Below are 26,333 nucleotides of genomic sequence, written 5' to 3' on the forward strand. Positions count from 1 at the left end.
ATCACACAAGTCACTTCTCGTCCCCTTATATCCCACGCAAGTTGCTGCACGTCTTGTAGAGCACAATGAGTTTCACGTGCAGTGTGAGAACGAGCATTATCCTTTTGGAACAAAACATCACCAACCTGTTGCGAGAACAGCAGAAGAATGAATTTAACAACATTTTTAACGTACTGAGCGCTGATTAGCGTCCACCCCCCCCCCCCCCCCCCCCCTCCTCCAGAAACACCAAAGATGAACGAGAGTTTTAGTTTATCGCACCCTACATCATAATGCCTAGGGTGCGGTCAGTGTGTCTTAGACAGATGTACTCTACGAGACAATGCTCAACAGGTCTTCTCCGAAAGTTCAAATGACTTTTGCTTCTGTGCAGGCAGAATCTGCTTTCATCGCTGAAAACCAAGAGATGCTCTGACGCCGCCAGTCGAGCCGTGCACGTCGATGCTGTGGCGTGGGTGGAAGACAGGCTAGAGGTGTGCGTACCTGTAGTCCCACCGTTAGAAATCGGATCGTAACAGTTAGTGTTTACACGTCTGGGCTCAAAAGCCCTCTTATGTGTGCTGTGGTAACTGTACGGTCTGCCATTGCTGTCCTTACAGTACAACTATTCCGGCAGACGTCTCTGCTGTAAGAATGTCCAAAACCTCGTCTGCGGGTATGAGAATGTTCACGTGACCACTGACGCCAGCATCGCTGCACAACTGACGCTGCAGGTCCAATTTGTGTGCTTGTTCTCCAAAAGGACTATCCCGCCACTCTTAACACCACAACCTAGCCCTTTTCAGACTCGCTCAGTTGCCTGTAGGAAGCACGAGTGCTCCTCCAAGCCATGGTCGCCTTCCTTCTTCACACTGTTGCAGCACAATAAAGTTCTGGCTGCGAGTATTCTCTACTAAAGGGTAGGCACAGATGGCGCCTGATAGCTATGCCACTACGCTATCTGTTGACGGAGGACGTTAAAACCACTATCACTACATCTACTATCCAACAGGTGGCATATGTCGTCATCAGGTCAAAATCGACGTCGTCTTTTCACGTGTACTATTTTTTTCCGGAAGTGTAGCTTCCTACTTAATGATGGTCCTTATTGAGAAAAAAATCCCATAGCAAGAATTTCCCATTTGCAACTTAACCAGCAGCACACGAGTAATAATCGTCTCCACTTAATATAATTAAATTACTAAGCGCTTTCATACAGAAGTTCTCGCACTTCCACTCTCAGATACGTAAACTAAAGTCCATATACACTGTGGTGGCAGAAGTTATGGATTAACCTTTTGCCCGGCATAGTGCAGCAACTCGATGTAACATGGACTGAACAGGTGACTGAAAGTCCCCTGCTGCCTCCACAGCTGTCGGTAATTACGAAAGTTTTGCCAGTGCAGGATTTTGTGTACGAATAGACCATTCGATTATCTAATATATAAGAAACTATCAGCCTCTATTTCGGTAATGAAACCAACCATTACCTAGGTTTCAGCCCAAATAACTGAGCCTTCTTCAGAAGATGTACCTAAATCTATAATTTGTCTAAGAAGGCATGGTCTAGAAATAAAACTAAAATGCGATACATTTTTAAAATGTGACTACGCTTATTCAGGCTGTTTTAGTTTTATTTCTGGACCATGCCCTCTTAGACAAATTATAGATTTAGGTACATCTTCTGAAGAAGGCCCAATTATTTGGGTTGAAACCTTGATAAAGGTTAGTTTCATTACCGCAATCAAGACTGATAGTTTCTTATACATCACATTATCACGATTGCTGACTGGGCTGAAATGTTGAAAGTACAAAAACATTCCATTATTTCCCATAAATTTTCCTTGGGATTTACTTTGGGCGATCTGGGTGTCCAAATCATTCTCTCGAACAGCCCAGAATGTTCTTCAAACCGATTGCGAACGATTGCAGCCCAATGACGTGGCACATTCTCATCCACAAAAATTCCATCTTTGTTTGGGAACATCATGTTAATGAATGGCTGCAAATAGTCTCCAGTAGCCGAACATACGCATTTACAGTCAATGGCCGTTTATTTGGACCAGAGGACCCAAGCCATAGCATTACGGAGCCACCACCAGCTTTCACAATGTTTCGTGACAACTTATGTCCATGGCTTCTTGGGATCTTCGCCGCCCTCTAACCCTACCATCAGATCTTACCGACTGAAATCGAGGCTCATCTGACCAGGCCACGATTTACCAGTTGTCTAGGGTCCAACTCAGAAGACCCGCTGATTTCGATGTCGTGCTATTGGCAATGACACTCGCGTCGGTCGTCTGTTGCCTTAGCCCATTAATGCGAAATTTCGCAGTACTTTCCTAACGAATAGATTCGTCGCACGTCCCACATTGATTTATGTGACTATTTCACCCAATGTTGCTTGTCTGTTAACACTGACAACTCTACAAAAACGCCGCCGCTGTTGGTAGTTTCATGTCGGCCATTGCGTTGTCCGTGGTGAGAGGTAATGCCTAAAATTTGGTATTCTATGGCATCATTGTGACACTTTGGGTCTCAAAATATTGAATTCCCTAACGATTTCCCATGCGCCAAGCTCCATTCCATGTACAATGTCTGTTAATTTCCGTCGCGCGGCAATAATAACTTTGGGAACCTTTGTACACGACCACCTGAGTACAAATGACAGTCCCGCCAATGGGCTGCCCTTTTATACCTGTTGCACGTTATACTGCCACCAACTGCTTATCTCTATCCCATGAATTCTGTCACCTTAGTTTCCAATGAAACACAGTCTCAAGCTCTGACAGTCGAAGTCACAGTCGCAAACCTCTACTGAGAATCTATCAATCGATAGCAATCTCCATCACGAAGAAGTCTCCTGTGGTCGTAACCGGACATCGACTCTCACACAAAAAAACCAAAATCACTCTCTCTCACCGATAGTCGTAACGTAACACCCTTTCCAGTTCAGCAGCTTCCAAGAGCACATCTCCGACCACCACGTTCACCCACATCACTAAACTGTAGCCAGTGAGATCCCAAGTTTCTCCCTACCACATAATGCATTTCTTGCAACATTCGGACAGATCATGTGCATTTGAAATGGAATGAAAATGAGCTGGAAACGTAAATGTAAATAGAACACGACCACCATTCCTAGACTAATAATTCTACAATTAATTTCGTATGTTACATTGAACTTTATTTGATACCGTGTTTACTGACACTAATCATTTTTCTTTTGAACATAGGTGTACGATTTACATAGGCAAGGATACTCCTTTGTCACACTATGGGTCAAGTACTGTCGACAAGGTTAATGCGTTAATATGATATACTAATAACAACGTACTGCTTCATTTGTAAATGTGTGTATGGAGTATTTCCTGGTATGACACAATTAATATAGGCACATATGATCATGACATATTTAATAATGTAATTTGCCGTGTTACTCGTGCTAGTGGCTGTTGCGAAATGCCGTTATCCGATGTTATGTCTACCTCGTAAGACAGCTTCGTTATTTACAGTTATAAATATTTGTGGTGTAAAGTGTAATTATACTTCTAGTTACATTTGATGTTTATGTACATAGGACTGCATTTTTTGGATTTGCAAACAACCGTTCATCTTACTGCATCAATATTCTATGTCTCATTTTAAGTTATTAAAGTGTTCGTAGTTCCAAATAACACTTCGCTTCGACCATGTGCAGCTGTTAGCTGCCCTCTCGGCTTTTACCTATAAATGCCTACAACTTTAATACCAGACATTCACTCCCGATAATCCCTCCTTTTTCCGTAGACGCTAATCATGCTTAACTCAACGGAACCCATTACCGTTTGCCCAGCCTCCGTTCAGATATACTCAGCACAACGTACAGTCTTATATAGCATTTCCGTGCTGGACGCATTTCCCGAAAGGGAACCATCTCTGGCGTTCTTCGACAGCTATAGCTAATGGTTATATTCCTTCCCATCCCCCGCCCGCCGCTCTGGCCTTTTGACAACGCTCGCTATGCACTGTCTGATTCTGTTCGCGGTTCTGGGCATTACCGCAGCAGTGAATCATTACCTGATTTCTCCAGTTTTAACTTATACTTACACAGCTCCAAGTAACTCGCAACGGTAGCCTGAGGCTTCTTTTCCAGCCGTGTCACGTTACAACACGGAGTCTGTTCGAGAACTGCTGTATTAACGTCTTCATTTTTGGAAAATCTCTTTTCTCCTTGGATGTTCATTGAGCTTGCCAGAAAGCTGGAGATCACTTGGTGCAAAGTCGATGGAGATCACTTGGTACAAAGTCTGGACCTTCCAGTCAGCGTCACCCATGTCTGTGCGGCGTTTGGAAAATCATTGGCACCATTCCACTACGGCCCGACGTGGCCGACGGCTCAAATGCGCATGCTACCATACAGATTAACGTATTCCGTGATTTCACTAAATTGCTCCAGGCAAGTGGCGGGGTGGATACTTCGAAAGAGCACGGGAAACTTCCTATCTCTTCTTTGAACCTTCGCAAGATTCTGCTCCGTCTCTAATGACATCGATATAGCCGTTAACCCTAATCTTCCCTCTTTCCTCCTTTGCAACACAGTCTTTGATCCATGTAACGCCGGAACTTCATGCTAAATCTGTGTACAGTATAAAAGAAAAGTCCACAAGAATCGTATTGTAGAGCGTACTTCAACTCGAGTACGTATCCGTTCGCTGCACCATTTTTTATCACTTACCGTGATGCACCTATTTATTCGTACCACAGCAGAACTTCCTGTGCAGGATACCCGGAACACGTAACTTAGTTTCTTCTGACAATGCAGATACATGCTGCAGAAATGGTCTATGAAATTTAAACAATGTGCCACTCTTGTTGCCTAAAGGCCTTAGTGTCTGACGACATGTGAAGTCTCTATGTAGCTAGCAATGCTTAATAAAGTAGTGTTTTAAAATAACATTCTGATAGAAATGACTTCATCCTTCAACAATATGCAGAGATAATGGGATATCACACATCATGTGCACTGCTCGCGAATTGAACAATAAAAGGATGAAACCGAAAGGGTGTCTTAGCAGATTTTAGTTGTAATAGATGTAGGCTGTAATAAGTGTGTGTGAAACTTTCACAGTTCAGTAAAGAAAAGTGTGACATCTGAAATTTTCCGAGGTAGGAGGAAGAGCAGCATCGGTCGTAAATTTTTAATCTGTTTACTGCAGAGTGATTTCGGCTACTGTGTAGCTATCTTCAGTGCAGTTATTTCCAAGTCATGATGAGTCATCGTAAATAAAATAGCACATGGTACTGCATTGACATAACTGGTAATAGTTAAACTCATAAGTGCATAACAATTTCAACTGTTATCTGTAATGTCAATGTTGTATAAAGTGCGATTCTATTTACGACGGGTCATCATGACTTGGATACAACTGCACTAAAATCGATCGGGAATAAATTGTTTAAAAATTTACGAGCGATACTGATCTTCATCCTAAATTGGATCTCGTTAAATCGGTCGTGGAGCACACTGTTCCCAGTGGAAACAAACCCGATTTGAAATTTTTCTGCACGAAGCCATAAATCATAATAAATTGACCACTTTCATCAAATGTGCAATCTTGCGAATGGACGTACTGTAACATTTCGTTAATTTTTTTCTGTTGCAGATGAAAATTCATGCAGCCAGCCACCACCAAAACTTCCTCAATTTGTAAATCCAACGAGTGAGTACCGCGCTACAAGAAAATGTTTGTCACTAAACGTGAAACTATCGTGCTTTTCTTCTTTTTGGGTTCTATAAGATATACGAACAGCTATTCTGAGCAATCTAGAATACTGCAACAGGGAGAATACATTCCGATAATTTTCAGAAACTGTCCTACTACGTTTAAATGGAGATTTTTATGTTGCTTCCAGATTTCTTTAACAACTGCACATGATCTAAGTTTATGCATATTTTTGAGCTGAAGAACATTGAGTAGAGACTCTTGATCTCAGTTGGCACATACTTAATAAGCCGCAGAATTTCCATAAAGATAATAAAGAACCGACCGAAATATCACTATATATGAATGCCACAGAATTTTCACGAAGCAATGTGTCATTGGGGCACACTCACCCCGTGTGTTACAGTGTAGTACGTGCTACAGCAATTTGATTTATCTGTTTAGCAAGATAATCTGTGAATGTGGATAAAAGGAGTGTTTCATTTATGAGAAATCAGATCCGCAGTTATTCAAACAACGACTCTTTTTAAGGTCCAAACATATTTCCTCACATTCGCGCCATCATCAGCGAGTACTTTCATTCAGGCCTTATTATCGACAGTCTTAGGTCCTGTGGGACCTTCTGTGCATTTTCATATAACTGCACACAGCTATTATCTTACCCACTTCCGAAGAGCCATCTGTTGCAGAATGTACGAGTACAATCTTTTGCTGAACCACACTGGCAAGTTGACGGTAACAAATTACCATAACCTGGATGCCTCTGTTGCTGGTATGTAGTTGGTCACCAGAACACGTTTAACAAGCCATTCAAGATTCTATAGAAACTAGCATTCTAGAGTGTAAGTCCTGCATAAAGGTACCAACTGTAAATGGCACCCATCTATCGGGAACACGTTTTGACAGTAAAAAGAATAGTCGTTGCATTATTGTAGGATCTGAATTAACACAATTTAGTATAGCACGACAGCAGTTGCCGGAGCTTTTAAATCGAAATGACGACGAACCATTGTATCTTGTCGAAGCCGCACAGGAATAATTGCAAGATATTAAGCCCAAAGCTGATGCGATAGGCCTTTCGTAACAAAAATATTTACTCTGAAACTTGCTTTTTAACAACTATTTTATAACTTTTATGTCATTTGTTCGAAAATATCACATAAAGATGTTGAGCATGTCAGCCGAATACAGTTTTATGAGATTTATAAATGTGGCAATCTTGAAACCTCTTCGGCAGCTAACACAAGATTTCACGTCTTTCTCTGCTGCGGAATACGCAACGCTACGTGCTAGAGTTCAAGGTTCTACTTTGAAAGAACAAAAGACGAAAAATCTTTGTTGCCTACAGCAGTAGGTTGGTAGTGAAGTTTCCAGTCGTTCATTCAAGAGAACGCTCGTAGACTGCCAAGCTGAGGATAGAATTCAAGGAGAGAGTCGTGGTGTATTTTTCAGGACAAAATTGGAGCAGCGCCCCCGTAACAAAGTCCCGCGTTACAGATGGAGTGCAGTCTTGAGAAATGCTGCGTGAATTTTAACATTTAAACCAGATGTCATCCTCTCATTACTCTGATCGTGGGAAGGCTATGTGAAGAGGAAAAGAGTGTATCTGGTTGGAACGACGATAATTGAACTGGGAGGTTTTAAAATATTTGTGATTAATACCTCGACGATTCTCACGATAACAGCTACAGATATTTTTGTCATATTTGTCCAGTACAAAACGGTATCACTGTTGTCAAGCAAGGTGAGACAGTGATAGAAACATTGAATCAGTGCAATACAGAAAGTAAGTTCAAGTCAGCCCGCTTTCGCCGTTACCTTAAGAAAATTAAGGTCAGTATTATAGACGATTGTAAAAATTTTTTGTCAATTAATTCTTTACAGATGAATCCCAGCAAAATGGGCAGAATTGTTCCTTGTATTTTATCATATTATCCTAGCTACGAGACTCATGTAAAACTTCTTTGTGTACATATAGATGCCAGAAATCTTGGAGTGCGTCAGGTATTTTCCGACTGGGAATATTCAGTAGTGAGTTAAAAGATTCCGGTGTTCGCTTATAAGCAAGGAATGTCACGCGAAGCAGTTTAATTGATCCGTGAGTTAACAATTAATTTTAATTACATTTAGATAGAGAGGGAAAGGGGAGAAATCGGATCATCGTTGGAATTCACTTCAACTCTCGCATATGCTACTATTACCGTTCAGCTACGACTATATGTGATGACGCTGCTACATATTACAAATGCATTTACAAAATAACAGTCGCCCACTCCTGGAAGGTTATATATGTGAATACCTCTGTTACATTCCAACTGCGAGTGTCTATGATCAGATTCCACAAGTGTATTGAAAATATCTGACTTGGAGAGAGAGGGAGAGAGATTTCGTAACAAAGACCAGCCCGTGATTGATAATTTCCTTTTCTAAATTATTTATTCAGTGGCAAAATCACGCACAATTTTAACTTAAGTTAACCGTTTCGCGTGGTGTTCGTCCATCGACTAATTTCTGCACAATCTTATCTATTACTGGTGAAACCGGTAATTAATTTAAAAAATCTGTGTGTCGCGACTGGCATGACGAAAAATACTCTGCGCCACGCATCGTTGGATTACTTATATAGTAAAAATGTAATTGTACACATCATATTAGTACTGTACAGGATACAGTTCCTTAAATCAATAAGGAAAGTACCAAAAATACGAGGATCCACGAAGGAGTTACTCTAATGGGACGGAAATCGATAGATGTGATGGCCATGTACAGACAAATAAGTGATTATTATTTCAGAAAAATTGGGTAAGTTATTCAAGAGAGAGAGCTTCACAAACTGAATAGGTTAATAACGCAGTGGTTTACCTGTGGCTCTTATCCAAGCTGTTGTTCACCTTGGCATTGATCGATACAGTTGTAGGATGTCCTCCTGAGGGATATCGTGCCACATTCTGTCCAAGTGGCGCATTAGATCATGAAAACCCTGCGCTAGTTGGAACGCCGTGCCCATAAAGCTCCAAATGTTCTCTATTGGGGACAGATCTGGGAACGCCGCTGGCAAACTTGAAGACTAGCAGTAGAAATCATCGCAACGTGCAGAAGGGCTTTTACTTGCTGAAATCCAGGGTGGTAACAAAACATGGCGTACAAAATCCTCGATGCACCGCTGTGCTGTAAGGTTGACGCGGATGATAACCAAATGAGGTCTACTATGAAATTAAATGGTACCCCAGACAATCAGTCCTGGTTGTCGGGTCACATGGCGCGTGACAGTCATGTTGGTATCCCACGACTGTCCGTAATTTCGTCGGACACGTCTTCTCTCGTCATCTGGATTCCGTTCGAATCGGGTCTCATGAAGAGTGACAATTCTGTTCCAGTCATTGTTATTCCAATCCCCGGTGACCACCAAAGAAGTGTCCAGAGACGCCCCAGACAGCGATGGGATACCACCCAACGCCTGGGTGCCATTTAATTTTATAGACGGACCCCTTTGGTTGTCATCCGCGGCAACCTTACATCTCTGTGGTACGTTGACCATATTCTGTGCCTCGTTTTGTAGCCCTTCGTGGCAAGTCATCCTGGGCTTACATTTCAGGAAGATAATGCCCCTTCCCACATGGCAAGAATTTCTACTGTTCGTCTTCGTGCTTGCTAAAACCTACCCTGGCCATTAAGTTTGCTGGATCTCTCCCCAATTGGCAACATTTGGAGTATTATAGTCAGGGCCCTCCAACCAGATCGGGATTTTGATAATCTAACGCACGAGTTGTACAGCATTTGGCACAATATCCATTAGGAGCAAAATCCAACAACTGCATCAATCAATGTCAAGCCGAATAACTGCTTGCATATGGGTCACAGATGGGCGAATGTCTTATTGACTTGCTCAATTTGCGAATCATCTTTATGTTGAATAAATCATCGAATTTTTCTTGAAACTGTAGTCGTCTGGCTGTACAGAAACATCACATCTACTGAATTCCGTCCCATTGTGTTAGTTGCTTTGTAATGTGCCATATAACATTTTTTTGTCTATAGGGTGTATGCCAATGTGAAGACTTCCGTTGGATGTGGGCATCAACGCCGTTATGTCCACTACAAGATTTCTCATTTTCGCTTCACATTTACTTCCACAAAACTCAAGCACTACACTTATCACAGTTACGTACCAAAACAGGCAAAGCACTTGACACACGTGTTCCTCTCACGGTGTCATTGAGAAGGACATGCACCAAGCCTTACAGATGACGAGAAGCCTAAAATAAAGAAAATGAAATCATGAATTGGTCAACACAAAAACTTGTTCGTTTAACTGATTTATAACTTCACATTCCCTTCTCTTATAAAAACGATGGGTAACTGCGAGCCATGAATGTAATATGAGAACCTTTAACATCGCAGCGCGTCAGCAATCGTTGGTTAATATATTAAAAACTAAAAACCCGCCTCGATTGCGAAAAAAGCACCTAGTGTTAAGTGTTAACCCAGGTTTCGGCGTAGATAATTACACCTTCTTCAGAACAACAATAAAACCCACAAGTGCCTAAGAAGGCCTATGTCAATGATTAAAAGAACACCATAGCTATACATTTATAAATGAAAACGAAAAGGAAAACACAAACAGTACATATATACAAAGTCAAAATCACTACTTAACTTAATGGTGTACACCATTTCTTTTTCGTTTATAAATGTATAGCTATGGTGTTCTTTTAATCATTGACATAGGTCTTCTTAGGCACTTGTGGGTTTTATTGTTGTTCTGAAGAAGGTGTAATTATCTACGCCGAAACCTGGGTTAACACATAACACAAGATGTTTTTTCGGAATCGAGGCAGGTTTTTAGTTTTTAATGTAATGAATATGAGCCATTCGTAACATTATGGTACAGTTTTGGAGAGTAAAAGCACTGGCATTAATTACAATCCAGTTTCCTCTCCGTGAACTTTAAGCAAGTGAAAATTGCATTTATCTTTTGGTGCTGCCACCATTCGAATGTAGAGTGGTTCATGTCATAACTTAATGATACCACCATTGTTTTTTTACAGCAAGAGGCATAGGTATCAGTGACAACAGCTGTACTGCTGAAAAAGATATCCACGAAATACTTTTAACCTACTGAGTGTGAAGTGCAGATGGAGTAGACCAGTCGGTGCGCTGGGTATTAATGACGCAACATTAGTCGAACAAGAATTTAATCAATACAGTTTACAATCGGATATTCTGTTCTGTGTCAGCACCAAGACTGGTGGCAGAGCTGCATCGCGGTCTCGGAAGTTGCTGCTGCTGCCAGCTCTGGTGCGTGTCGCTCTCGGCGTGCGGCTCACGGAACTACAGTGTCGCGTGGGTGGCAGACCTCGGGTGCGCACGGCGTAGCCGGTCTGATAGGCGCGACTGACCAGGACGGAAAGTGTCAGTTACCAGAGCACTCTCGCTGACATCGAAGGCATTGTGTTCGGATAATCTCTTTGCTGTTCTCAGGAAGTAGAAATGGGCCATATCGTATTCCTTGCACCAAGGGAGGTTGGGGACGTAGATGAATGCCTACGAGTACCAGTCGTGTGGCACCAGTGGTTTGCACTTTTGCCAAATACTGCAACAGGTGTACAGCACATCAAGCACCATCATCTCAGCAAGCCGCAGCTAGAATTCTTTTAATCCTCTCATTAGTGCCTGCAAGGTGGGCACCTGATAGAATCAGAGTCTGGTAGGCCAGACAGGAAACAGCAGGTGGAAGTCGTCTTCATATACAGTAATAGCGCTTTACAGACTCGGCCTCGTAGCTTGTGTACTGTAACGTAGCGACTGGACACAGAGGCTCGGATTTATTTCGAGGGTGAGTCAAATGAAAATCTTAAATTTGTAGTAACAAATCGAAATTTCGCGCCGTTATCCTGTAGGTTGGTAAGCGTGCTACAAACAGCGTGCAGAATGGCCTGTAGGTGGCATCACAGTGCAGATGCACGTATACCGTCGCAGCATCAGTATAAAGATGGCCGCCCCACTTGCAACTGGTAACAGGGAAGAACAGCGTTCTGTTATTCGATTTTTTCGTAGTGAAGTTGTGAAACCTATTGACATTCATCGACGAATGAAGGTTCAGTACGGCGATGCATGTATGTCACAGCAGCAAGTCTACGAATGGAGTAGGAAGTTCGTAAATGGTGTGACTTCAGTGGAAGATGCTAATCGTCCAGGTCAGGCACAACGAGTTGTGAGTCCACAGAACATTGCAGCAGTTGAAGCCATAGTGACACTGATGACATTGCAACAAATTTACAGATTGATCAAGGGTCATCACACCACGTTGTGCATGATGTGCTCCGGTTTCACAAAGTGTCTGCAAGATGGGTGCCACGGCGGCTGACTCCTGAAATGAGAGAACGACATGTTGATGCTTTTAAGAACTTCTTCGGCGCTTTGAACGAGAAGGTGATGGCATCGTTGCAAGAATCGTTGCTGGGGACGAAACCTGGGTTCACTTCCACCAACCGGAAACGAAGAGCGCCAGCAACCCAGACCTTGCCCAAAGCGATTTCCATATTTTTGGACCATTCAAAGACGCAATGGGAGGAAAGAAGGTCCGTCCTGATGAAGAGGTACGCCACGCGGTGCATGAGTCGTTGCGCGGACTACCAAAAGAATTTTTTTTCTGAAGGAACTTATGAACTTTGTAAGCTCTGGAGGACTTGCGTTGAGTGTGGGGAGATTATGTTTAAATGTGATACAGCTTTGTACTACTTCTGCACAATCAATGATATTAAAAAAAAAAAAAAAATCTGATTTTCATGTAACTCACCCTCATACTATCGGTTTGAGACAGTGGCGTGATGTCGGGTCAGTAATGAACGAATGTTGGCAACTTTTCTGGGCTCTGCAGCGGACTTCACCTCTCTCTATTTCGCATGAATGGCTTTCAGGGCACCAAGTTGTCACTTTCCCGCTGTATCAGCAGTGTGCCAGACTTTCTTATGAATCTTTTACCCATTTAAAAAAAAAAAAAATGAGCTGTTACAATGACGTGATTGCTTCTACAGACTTAAGTCATCTTTCTGAGATTACACTTCAAGCTTCTAGCTTGAACGGGTTGAGGGAATCTCTTATGCGTTTTTCCGTGCAGTTGTCTGCAGTTTTGATGGTGACACGGGGCGTTGGCCTGCCTTGTCCGGGCTGGAAGGGAGTTGAGAGAAAATTTTACGTTTGTCTTTAATACATTTCTGCTGTGTAGCACTACTGTTAACTCCGCCTCCACAGCTGAGTAGTCAGCGAATATGGCTGCCGTGTGGAGGACCCCGGTGCGGTACCCGACGACTCTTTCGTTGCTGGGAGGATTGGTATGGGGTGCACTCAGTCTTGTGATGACAGCTGAAGAGCTACTTGATCGAGTAGTAGCTTCTCCACGGTGTGGAAAGCCTGCAAAAGGGCCGGGAGAGCTGTGTGCTGACCACATGCATCCACATGACGGTGCAAGGCGGAGGATGACACGGCAACTGGTAGGCATCCCTTAGGCTTTCACGGCCTAGCGAGGAGCTCTGCTTAACGCTAATACTGATGATAACGTAACATCAAAAAGCTTACCAGTGATCACTGACCGTGTGTAAAGTTACTTACGAATTCAAGATGGTATAGAGAAAGTGGAGCTGGTAAGTGGGTGGGAGTGTAGACGATGAAGGCAAAAAAATGTAGTCGAAGTTCCATATTGTTGTACACAGTCGTACTACTGGATACTTGCAGGGAACAGACGACAGGCAGCAGGTGTTGTACCCTGCACCCTTGCGCACCTGCAGCGATGTACCACTGTAGGTGCTTCTCTAAGAGGTTGTCTACGAGCGAGAGATCCTGGATACCAATGAATTACAAGTGAGTTAGGAGGATGCGACAGCATCCTGGCTCGGGTAGCTGGAGCGAGGCAGGAAGAGGGCCAGCCAAGTCTGGATGACAAACATTCGACCGATAGTTTGAGCGCTGTGTGTGGCAGCATCGGATTCAGCTCGGATCATATGGCAGTAGCGTGACCCAATCCTCTCCCCCTTACCCCGATGGCGGCGAAGTGAAGGCGCCTTAACGGTTAGGCCGTCAGGCTGCGTCTTTGGTTCGCAGAGTTGGTGCACCACTTGTAGCTGCGTCAGAAAAGTTTCAGCGAATTCGCTGCAAAGTCTGATACTCGTCGTTCGTCAATGCATATAGTCTAGTCGTGCCCATGACCAGTTCGGGTGATTCTGAGGTATACAAGGAGCGGCGCTTAAATCTGGACAAATTTCTATATGAATTTCCCGGCATATCTAGATCCGCCGGAGGTCTCGATGGTAATTTTGGAAGCCATAGGCATCTAGGTAAAAATCAGAGCCTCAAAATGGCCGAGACGTTATGGACAAGTGCGGAGTACTGAAATTCTTCCATTCAGCTGTTTACGATTTGTGGCCAAGTATAATGCTTCGGAGAAGTCTGGGGAATTTTCCACTAACCCAGTGAGAAAACTTCAAAACTTCGGAAGTCATTGAAGAGGCTCAGGCGCTGATTTAGAAAGACCCGGGGCAATCGCTGAGGAAATTGGCGGCAGTGTTGAATTATAGCAAGCGAAAATTCGTCGGATACCAGAAGAAGACCTCATATGAGGCAGTTAGTGCAAAACTGGCTCCCGGGTAACGTTTAATGTTTTGGTCAGAGGTTTTCTGGTCCCCGAATAGCCCGGATTTGAACCCTCTCGAGCAGGCCGTGGTGGCCGAGCGGTTCTAGGCGCTTCAGTCGGGAACCGCGCGGCCGCTACGGTCGCAGGTTCGAATCCTGCCTTGGGCATGGATGTGTGTGTTGTCCTTAAGTTAGTTAGGTTTAAGTAGTTCTAAGTTCTAGGGGACTGGTGACCTAAGATGTTACGTCCCATAGTGCTCAGAGCCATTTGAACCATTTTTTTGAACCCCCTCGACTGCTATGTTTGGAGCGTAGTCAAAATAGTTACCAATAAGTGGATGCACCCTAACCACCGCTATCGAAGCAACATTCGCGAATATGAACAACGCTGTTTTAAAGAGTGCGTACAATCGCTTCACGACAAGATTGGAGCCGATCATTTTATATGTAAAACGATTTCCATTTTCATTTATATTTTGTTTTAATAAATTTGCTTTAAAAGATTTCATTTGTCCGAAGCTAAGCGCCCCACCCTGTGTACAGGTTGTTCATAATTTAAGTTTTAGTTGCAAGTCGCTGTAGAAAGGGAACCGCTGTTCAGAATGATGTCAAATACGAGCAGCGTATTATTGACAAGGGAGGTGTACTTGAGGGCAATATTATGGAAATGGAAGAGGACGTAGATGAAGATGAGACGGAAGACATGATATGCATCAAGAATTAGACAAAGCACTGAAAGATTTAAGTCGAATTGACGTTCCGGGGGTAGACAACATGCCGTTAGAGCTACTGATAGCCTCGGAAGAGCCAGCCATGACAAAATTCTTGCACCTGGTGAGCAGGATGTATGAGACAGTCTAAATTCCCTCAGACTTCAACAAAAATATAATAATTTCAATTCCAAAGAAAGCAGGTGCTGACAGATGTGAAAATTACCGACCAATCTGCGTAACAAGTGACAGCTGCAAAATAATACAACGAATCCTTTACAGACGAATGGAAAAACTGGTAGAAGCCGACCTCGGGGAATATCATTTTGGATTCAGAAGAAACGTAGGAACACGTGAGGCAATACCGACCTTACGACTTCTCATACAAGATAGGTTAAGGAAAGGCAAACCTACGTTTATACCATTCGTAGACTTAGAGAACGATTTTTACAATGTTGACTGGAATACTCTCTTTCAAATTCTAAAGGTGACAGGAGTAAAATACAGGGAGCGAAAGGCTATTTTGACTGCGTGGCCCCTCCTGTCGGAGGTTCGAGTCCTCCCTCGGGCATGGGAGTGTGTGTTGTTCTTAGCGTAAGTTAATTTAAGTAGATGTAAGTCTAGGGAACGATGACCTCAGCAGTTTCGTCCCTTAAAAATTCACACACATTTGAACATTTTTGAAAGGCTATTTACAATTGGTACAGAAGCCAGATGGTAGTTATAAGAGTCAAGGTACAAAAGGGAAGCAGTGGTTGAGAAAGGGGTGAGGCAAAATAGTAGCCTATCGCCGATGTTACTCAATCTGTATATTGAGCAAGCAGTAAGGGAAACAAAAGAAAAATCTGAAGCAGGATTAAAGTCTAGGGAGAAGAAATAAAAACTTTGAGGTTATCTGATGTCATTGTAATTCTGTCAGAGATAGTAAAGAATTTGGAAGAGCAGTTGAACGTTATGCACAGTAAGTTTAGGAGATGATATAAGATGAAGATCAACAAAAGCAAAACGAAGATGTATTCAAATTTAATAAGATGATGCTGAGGGCATTAGATCAGGAAACGAAAGAATTAAAGTAGTAGATGAGTTTTACTATTTGGGAATCAAAATAACTGATGATGGTCGAAGTAGGAAGGATATAAAATGTAGACTGGCAATGGAAAGAAAAGCGTTTCTGAAGAAGAGAAATTTGTTACCATCAGTATAGAGTGTCAGGAAGTTCTTTCTGACAGTATTTGTATGGAGGGATGGAGGGTAGCAATGTATGGAAATGAAACATGGACGATGAACAGTTTAGACAAGAAGAGAATAGAAGCTTTTGAAATGTGGTGATTCATAAGAATGTGCAAGATTAGATGGATAGATCACATGACTAATGAGGGGCTATCGAATAGAATTGAGAAAAAGAGATATTTCTGGCACAACCTGAGTAGAAGAAGGGATCGGTTGGTAGGACACATTCTGAGGCGTCAAGGGATCATGAATTTAGTACTGGAGAGAAACGTGCGGGGGTAAAAATCGCGGACGGAGGATAAGGGTGTAGGTTGCAGTAGTTACTCTGAGATGAAGAGGCTTGCTCAGGATAGAGTAGCATGGACAGCTGCATCAAAGCAGGCTTTGGGCTAAAGACCACAACAACGACAACAACATTATTGACACAGTGTGAAACGTCATGGGTCCAAGAAAAGTAAGGAGAAGTTTACCAATAGATGACGCTGTAAGCATCTTAACGCAAATGAGGTAAGCTACAAACGACTGATGAATCCCAATACGAGGTATATGATTTAAGCGGCACCTTCCATCATATGTAGTGTCAGTTGTGCTTGACAGCACAATTTCGGAAATGAACACTTGGGGCACTACTGTTAGCTAGGTAAGCCCAACCACCATGGGAAGGTCGTACCACATCGGATGAAAAACCACTATTTTTAATTGTCCTGAGGCCAAAAGCACATAAAAAGCAAACTGGCATAGTTATTTAATTGTCCTGGAGTAAAAAACTGCACAAAGGGCAAAATGACATCAATTTCAAACTGTCCTGAGGCTGGTGCAACGCACGTTCGATTGGTGTCCGTCGTTTTCTGCCACAAGTTGAAACCGAGAAACAGTATGTTCCACAACAGATAGGTGTGTCTCAGGGGCTGCTTTCAGAATGTCTTGCTCAATTACGCGTAACAGGACCCACAAGACTCAACTCCTCATGAAACGATAAACTATGCCGTCAACGAACACCACACAGCCACCTTTGCGGAACGAGGCGGTACGGCTTGGTGTGAACAAGGATTTTCCACTGCCCAAATCTTCAGTTCTGCGTATTGGCATTTCGGTGTCCTTCCTCACCTATATCTACGCTATATTCGCTCTCTCACTTTTGTGAAGCACAAACACAGTCTTTACATCCTGTTTTGCACTGCTTTATTTCAGTTGTTCGAGGCTGAGTCGACTCTTTATTCGTGCTGAGACAACTAGATTGGAAATGCAAGTTAAATTAGCGTAACGGTGGTTTCTGGACTACTCTTCATTTGAGATGCCAGTAAACAATACCCATTATCAGCAATATTACACAAGCGGCTGATTCGGTAGCACCTAGAGTGAAATAGTTTGGTACGATATTTATCACATGGGTGAGCATGTGCTGCATCGTATGTGTCTATTTTGTGCGGTTTTCATCCAGGAAGATTCGTAAACCATCTTAGGCTATAATATGACTTAAACAGCGAACTTTCTGTAATAGAAAATAACCCTTTTCTTAGTTGCCAGCTGGACCACACGAGACCAATCAAAGTACTCTGATAAACAAACTATGTGCTGTTAGTTGTCCGTGGAAAATGCATTGGAGTTATTCAGGTACACTGTGCACTGTTTCAGCTTTAGACTCCATAGTACTCCGTCTATTAGGCGATGGACTGATAATGATCAGATGCAACTGTAAAAGCTACCTTGCTCGGTCCTCCAGTGCTACCACTAACTGGTGATACCCACTTCGCATACCAATGGTTGTAAAATGATGCCATTATCCCAGATTTTCCAGGGTCTCTGTGATGTTAGGCACTGGGTAAGCATCTCTGACTGTTGATTTAACTATCTACAATCACAACAAAACCTATAAACTTTGAAGCCCTCCGAGGGCATTTCTTGATCTATAGTTACTGGTGCTCCCCGTGGACTATTACATTCTTGTTTAATTGCATCACGAACCTAATGATTAATAAATTCCTCCATTACTAGTTACAGATGACGTTTAAGTCGGTATGTTTTCCTGTATACAGCTCACTAATACCCAGTGGGAGTACTTTGCTGCAATAGTGACGTAGCTGGCAGTTGCCTTGGAGGATTAAGCAACTCCACTTGTCTTTAATAATCTCTCCATGTACACACTGCCACGTCCTTCCAAAAGCGACAGCTTCCTCCTTAGTGTGGTTCGCTCATGAATCCCAGTAACATTTGTTTGGTAGATAAAAAACCTTTTTTGCTGCACTTTATTTTATTTCTCCCAGAAGCGTTTCACCTTCTCTTCACAAAACAAATATTTCCATGCGTGCTGCGGAGAATGGGCAAGCAAACAAACTCGTTGAGAATCCCAGTGTTGTAAATTCTACACTGGAACCTCTGTTCAGTTCTAGGCGCTTCAGTCCGGAACCACGCTGCTGTTCCGGTCGCGGTTTCGAATCCTGCCTCGGGCATGGATGTGTGTGATGTCCTTAGGTTAGTTAGGTTTACGTAGTTCCAAGTCTAGGTGACTGATGACCCCAGATTTTAAGTCCCAAAGTGCTTAGGGCCATTTGAACCATTTTTGAAACCTCTGTTCAGCTCATCTTCCTCCAAAAATTCTGAGTTAGCTGTCTGCACACTAGGTGGTACCTTGACTTCTTCTGAACTAAAACTGTCCTTGCTTCTATCTACTTCCCGTACATAAGAAAAACTACGTCATATAAAACAAGGTACCTGATCCAGTTCCCCACCATTTGCCAAAGGCTCAAACACACAGAAAACAATTAACCTACAGATCAGCACCTGCGTCCACCCACACCAGCTTCCCCGTACTTTTCGGTATTATATCCTGTGTGTTGGCCTGGACCAATTGAATACGCAGTTCGGATGACTGTTCCTTGCCTAGAGTGTGCCACGTGGCAGTTTCCTTTTGCCCGCAAAACTGAGCTGGAACAATACACCATCCCGTTCTACTACGCGGCCCATCTAGATCGTTTTTGATGTATTGTTTAATCAGGAAATTCAGCAGATGTATGTCGGGTAGTAACCGCTAAACCTAGTGGGCGATTCCGCACAGGCTCGAAAGTCTTTCTCTCCCAACTCACAAACCAATCGTAGCAGAACCGACTAAGTAGACACTACACTCCATATACACTACTTACCATACATTACTTACCCTACAATGAAGTGAATACGTACGACCCCATATCCAGTAAAAACTTACACAAACTTCTTATTACATAGTTGGATAAATAAGCGTCCGCCACATAACGAATAGAGGTGTCCCGTTCTCACATTTATTGGGAACGTTACGCAGTGATAACATCGCACCGTTTCCCTTTTAACATAGGGGTACGAGCGTTACCCTGCGTCCACGCTCCTTGCTTATGAGGAAACCTGCGTGGATATTCCCGACTAGAGCGTCCAAACTGCTTACAACTCTGACACTGTGGTTTCTTATAATACCGCTGAATGTCACATCTATAACATAAAACCCCCACAATGAAGAATAATTTTGTTTCTCTTTGCTTGGTTGCCCTGTCTGGCTCAGCAAAATCTGCCGCAGCGGCCACTATTTTGTTCAAGTTTCTTGGTATCTCCATGTGAACCTTAAGCGACATATTCACTGGTAGGTACCACAAAAGTACATGAAGTATCCTTTGCTCTGCATTTTGCAAGAAGTCTTTATTGGCGCTGTCGCCATCAGTCAATGCTTACGTATCGATACTGATTTTCTTGAAAACTAATTTCCTTTGTTTTTGAACTACCTCATTAACCTTTTCACTACAACATTAAAACGTATTTCTCTTTCTCTGACGTTCTACTAATCTTGTCTGTAAGTACTGCAGGGACTGAGCATCCTGTAACTATCCGTACTGTACGACATTATGCCACAGCATCCACTGATAACCCTAACCGAGCCATACTTAACAACTTTTCGTCATTCCAGTTCTCTATCTGTGGCGGTATCCAAATTATTCCCCAGATCTACCGGGAAATGAGGCTACCAAAGAGGATACACTAACATCAAGGACATGTAGGGAAACGCTAGGAAATGACTACTCCCTTCTTTCCTCGCTTAACTTCTCTAATCGTCCATGCAATTCCACATCGTTATCTCATACCTTAGCTAGCTGATTCAGCAAATAAATAATCGCTACGTGCGCTGACACATTAACATTGGATTTAGGTGACGTGGAATTAGGGCAGCTTGATAGCGTAGTTCAAAAACAAGGGAAATTTTATGTTCAAATGGTTCAAATGGCTCTGAGCACTATGGGACTTAACTTCTAAGGTCATCAGTCCCCTAGAACTTAGAAGTTCTTAAACCTAACTAATCTAAGGACATCTCACACATCCATGTCCAAAGCAGGATTAGAACCTGCGACATTAGTGGTCGCGCGGCTCCAGACTGTAGCGCCTAGAACCGCACGACCACCCCGGCCGGCGGGAAATTTTAAGTAACATTGTAAATTTTATCAGGTTAATCAGTGTTAATAAGCATGAACTGACTAATAACTGAGTAAAATCGCTACTAGCTATTGGTTACCTGCCTGCAACTAACTACCCCGAATCACCAGGACACCAAACTTCAACGTATTATTCAACTACCCACTCTTATTTAGCATGAAAAGACTGATTTAATAACACGAAACACTACTGTAAACATAAGATCGCTTGAGGCCAGAGTACCCTAGAATAGGACTTGCATAACACCAAATATCTTCTTGAAAGAGCAGGAATAATGAATAAAAAACAAATCAACGTGACCCTACAAGGGAAATCGGACTACCGACGTAAGGCCTTACGATACACGATATTCGACCTTTAATAGTTATGACAACAGCTGTTTATGTGTGACAGACGACTGAGTAAAATCGCTACCAGCTGCTGCTTCCCGCCGGCCGGGGTGGCCGAGCGGTTCTAGGCGCTACAGTCTTGAACCACGCGACCGCTACGCTCGCAGGTTCGAATCCTGCCTTGGGCATTGATGTCCTTAGATTAGTTAGGTTTAGGTAGTTCTAAGTTCTAGGGCACTGATGACTTTAGAAGATAAGTCCCATAGTGCTCAGAGCTATTTGAACCATTTTTTGCTGCTGGCCTGCCTGCTACTAGCTACCCGAAATCACCAAGACACCAACTAGCAATGTATTACTACACTACCAACGTTTATATCTAAGTGATCATTACGCTAGTTACATGTGTAAGGAATTGATTCATATAAGAAAATATAGCAGTGCACAAGAAACATGAATCAACCATAGATTCAATAACAAGATCGGTACTGAATCAATATAAAAACCACAGAGTATGGAGTGAATCCACGGCTGTACTACGGTTTTAAATTGCTTCTAACTTTTGCTCAATCACACCCACTGCACATACTGATATGAACCGGCTTGCTTTCTGGCACAGTATTCACCTCTGCACACCCTTCGTCCAATACAAAATATTCAGTTAGCACGCCCTCATGTGCAATAACGGCAACAAGCCGTAACTGAACGTTCACAACTTCCGGCCGAAGTGAACTACAATCGACTTTCACTTAATGCAGCTTTGGATGTAACACTCTCGTCTTGAGCGCCCGTGATCGCGCGCACACACACACACACACACACACACACACACACACACACAATAGGACCAGAATACCAACATTAACCTAAAACCACTCCACTGGTATTTTTCTCGTTGCGTTCTGATAAAGCTGCTCCTCATCTTACTGTAATAGCATGTCTGCATGTTTGCGACTGGAGAAAACTACGACCACTCCAACAGGCTGGTGGTGTTGATACAATGCATGTTTTGGCTTCCCACAGAAGTGCTCTCCTTGTTGTCTCTCAAGCAACTGCTGTGACTCTCCATCCAAAGGAAATGCGGGAAACCACCTTACGAGCCCATAAAACTTAATGTCGGCCGCCCTCTGTCAGTCAACCATCTAAACCTCCAACAGCTCTTTTTTTGACACCAAGTGTAGTGGTTTCAGGGAGACTGTAACGATCTATTACTTCTCTTACGTTTGTATGCAGATTGAAGCAATGTATGAATATTTTTAACTAGGACTGGATTCGAACTTGGGTCTCTTGCTCACTACCTCACCCTGGCACAGCAGCTTTGAACAATTACAAGGACTACCATAGCACACCTCCCTCCTCAATCCAAATTCGCGCTCACCAGCATTGCAGACGCTCTCTTGTTATAATGGAATAGCACCTCTGCATCGAACGGAATGGGGGATCCTACCCGAAACCCACGCGTAGGCGCTTTTAAACAAATGAAACTACGAGTATATGATTCCAGAGACTTTTTCAAGTCTCAAACGTCTGTGATGCATGTATGTGGTGTCTGTTCCGGCGATGAATGCCAATGCACACAAAGCTTAAACTCTTATGGGAATCGGAAAGATGTCACCTGTAATGAGGCTAAAGAGCAGGAACACTACGTCAATAGCGTAAGGTGTATGTTGACAAATTTGGTCTGATTAGAAGTGTGCTAGGGCAGTCCGCACAGTTGTAGTGATCACTGTGTGTGGACGGCACAGTGGTCAGCGCATTTGCCTCATAAGAAGCAGACCCGAGTTCGAGTCCCAATCTGGTACAAATTTTCAACTTCCCCCAACGATATAGATCAATGCCTGCCGCCAGCTGATGCCTTTAATTCTTTTGTGTCTTGATCTGTGATGCATAGATGTAGACGGAAGTGAGCAATGTAAATTTACACCAAGACCAGTATTTGAGCGAGGGTCTCCTGTGACTAGGCACATGCGTTAGCCACTACACCACCCTGGCACAGCAACAATACAGTTGGACAGCCTCTGCAAAGCTTTTCGATTTTAAGAGGAATACCATGTGGGCTGAGGCATGAAAGGGCATCTCGATTAAGGAGGGAGGCTTGCTAGGGTAGTCCATGCAGTTGTGCAAAGCTTTTGCGACAGGGTTAGCGCATCTGTCTAGCGCGCAGGAGATCAAGGTTCGAATCCTCGTCTTGTTACAGATTTTCATTTGTGGCTTTCAGTCTGCGTACATACATCATATAGTTTCGATTGATTATTAGTTAGTTGTTGGAGAGTGTTGTAGGCGTAGATGATGAAGAAAACCAGATGTTGTCAAAGTTCTTTATTGTTAACCACATACACACTTAGAGGAGCATGCACGCAGTACCCAGATAACAGGCGACTGTTGCTGAACTCTGCATCCAGGCATGACTGTCAAGACGCATCACTGTGAGCGGCCTTGGCTACCAAAGCATTCCAAGCAGCCAGCTGTTGCTGGGTCATGGTGGCGTGACAGCATCCAGGCTCAGGTGACCGGAGATAGACAAGTCAGTGACCAGTGTAGCGGGAGATGGCAGTGACTTCTGGATGATGTACCCACCACTATTGGTTGGGTCACTGCGTCTGGTGGTGTCCTCCAGTGGCACAGGCCTGGGTGGACCCCAGTTCATACCATGGAACATCAGGCAGCAGTAGTACCTTCAGCTGGGAGTCTCGTAGATATGGTGCGAGAGTAAACGTGACTTGATGGATGAAACGTCAGGCAGTGGTTGTTGATTCAAAGTCTGGCTGCTTGAATAGTAGCTGCACCAGAAGAATGTTGGTAACCCTGCACGAAAGACGGAATCTGAGCAAGCACCTATGCATGGTCCATCCAGGCGGGTGACCTACGTGGCTGGCCCCAGGGCTTTGATAATGCAGAAGATATAGCTGCCACTTACTTGAGTGCCACTGAAACATGCTGAAGGATTGTCATTGCCTGGAGAAATGAATCGCTTTCGACGAAGCTGTCAGTATGGCAAAATGCTGCATCAATTGGCTGCAACCCATATGACGCTAGGCTCCTACTTTGGCCCATAGTGTTCCTGTTCAATTTTCTGAAATTATTTGTTATATTCATCTCTACCAAGATCGGCACAGTATCAATTTCATAGCTTAGCTGGCCATATCAAGATCATCAACGACACCGTTGTTGTTTCTGCTGTCACTATCGTCCAGAATGGAGCGTATGGGAAAATATTAGCAGGGCGATAAATGTTGATAAAACATACATAGTGTCTAGTGCGAATGGTTCAGCATGTAATTAGTACTTCAGCATTAAATGTCAGGGCGACTCACCACTGTACATGATGACAAGTAGACCAACAGTAGATATCAACAGTTATGGTGCATGCAGTCGGTTTGCCAGTCGTAGCGGTCGGAGGTGAGGTGGGGTTGGGATGGGACAAGGGAAGGAGGAAGGGGCAGACGCTCTGGCCTGCAGACTGCAAAGCTCAGTTTAATTAACGGTCAATTACTGCGGCCCCGTTGTCGCGGGAATTGCTCCGAGGAGAGTAATTTGCCGGATGACACATAAATACTACATTTCATTCTAGCAGTCATTCTAGTAAGTGACAAACGGTTAAAGAGTTTTATTACTTCATAACCAATGCCAAGGTTGATTACTTCGTTGTCTTTTTCCCAGCAACCTCTGAAAAACTAAATATTTACCAAGAGACACCTTACTACTTTTTCAGTTGTAACAGTTTCCATTTTTAATCTTATATTTTCAGTATCAAAAATGGTTCAAATGGCTCTGAGCACTATGGGACTTAACATCTGAGGTCATCAGTCCCCTAGAACGCAGAACTACTTAAACCTAACTAACCTAATGACATCACACACATCCATGCCCGAGGCAGGATTCGAACCTACGACCGTAGCGGTCGCGCGGTTCCAGACTGAGCGCCTAGAACCTCTCGGCCTCCACAGCCGGCTTTTCAGTATCGACAGTCTACTTAAACTGTGCTGTTAATCATATAAGTGTAACACAGGGAAAGTGCAACAGAAGTATTGTCCAGCGCAGCTTCATGATCGTTACTTCATTAACTGCACCAAGTTCTTTGCTCGCTCTTCAATGCTGTGTCTCGCCATACTGACTGCCATCTCATGACGATAGTGTTACTTTTTAAATCATTAGCCTTTCTATTATCCACAACCTAGTTAGGCGCTCCGATAATTTTTAAAACGAGACTTATGGTACACTCGGCTAACTCATTGAATGCTATTATAAAAGTTGTTCTCATCTCATATTTCTTCAGTTAAATATTCCCGGATTCTGAAACACTCCCTTTGTCTTCCTATGATTCTCCACATATAGCTTTTGTCACTGGCCTTTATGGTAATACTTCACATTCTAGTTTCTCTAAATCCTCTAATTTCCTAAGAGCTTTTGTGCGGAAAATCGTAGTGATTTATTGGTATCCGTTTTTGTGGCATATTATGCCGTTTCGCTGAGGCTTGGGGTCAGAAACATGTCTAGCAAGGAAAGAAAGACTAGTATGTTAATTTTGGCTGGATGATCCCGATGATCTGTTCAAACCCAGTCGGAAAGGTTTTTATTTCCTCCACGTATAGTAAACCATTTTCGCACGGTGTACGTGATTGAATTGTAAGTGAAGGGTGTGAGTGCAACTTGGTGTCATGTTGATAACAGAAGGAATAGAGTGAAAAGGGGCAGTGTCGGAACATGGCCTAGTTTACTGGAATGGTACGAAGAGGACCTCCGGTTTCAATGTCCCAATCTGACGACTTCACTAACGGCTAGGTGACATGCCCTGATTTCATGAGATTGTATAGTTGGAGATGGGATTGGAACAAAATCTGATGATGAGGAACTCTCATATTCAAAGGTTTTCGTCACCATGATTTGAATGTCTCCCTTCGTGATATCGCATTCTGGGAAACGTATGTCGAGTCATGGATATTGGAAACTGCGAAGACACGAACATCAGTGCCATTGAGAAAAACTAAAGCAGTTGTTATAAGAAATACGGAGAATCAGCAGGAAAGTGTACCTATCTGAAGATCGTTGTCAGCGTAACTATATTTTTCTTTCTCTGCAGAATGTCACTGAATGAAAAACATGTTAAGCCCAGTTGACCAAGAGGAGAAGAGTCTCTAAAGGTTTCGAGGCAACTTGATGAAATCGTCTAATCACTCAGGAATTACGAAAGACGTTGTCACGTGATTGGACTGGCATGGTTCGTAAGGACAGAGGCAGGGCATAGACTGGTTAGCGATTTCTGACTGTAATTGTATTTATTGAGACACCTAAATGTGAACGTTTCA

The 26,333-nt window shown here is 43.2% G+C and overlaps 1 protein-coding gene across 7 annotated transcripts in view; it reads left to right on the forward strand.

Moving 5' to 3' along the window:
- Positions 1 to 26,333, forward strand: part of LOC124616497 (parathyroid hormone/parathyroid hormone-related peptide receptor-like) — a 759,731-nt gene that overhangs the window by 667,327 nt on the left and 66,071 nt on the right. For 5 of the 7 annotated variants that reach the window (XM_047144855.1, XM_047144812.1, XM_047144820.1 and 2 more), the window contains one exon: positions 5,625 to 5,681. The exons of the other annotated variants lie outside the window; for them this stretch is intronic. The gene's annotated coding sequence lies outside the window, so the exon portion shown is untranslated. The remainder of the gene's footprint in view (positions 1 to 5,624; positions 5,682 to 26,333) is intronic. 7 annotated transcript variants of the gene reach the window in all.

The sequence above is a fragment of the Schistocerca americana genome, chromosome 1 (assembly GCF_021461395.2).
Source record: "Schistocerca americana isolate TAMUIC-IGC-003095 chromosome 1, iqSchAmer2.1, whole genome shotgun sequence".
NCBI classification, from domain to species: domain Eukaryota; kingdom Metazoa; phylum Arthropoda; class Insecta; order Orthoptera; family Acrididae; genus Schistocerca; species Schistocerca americana.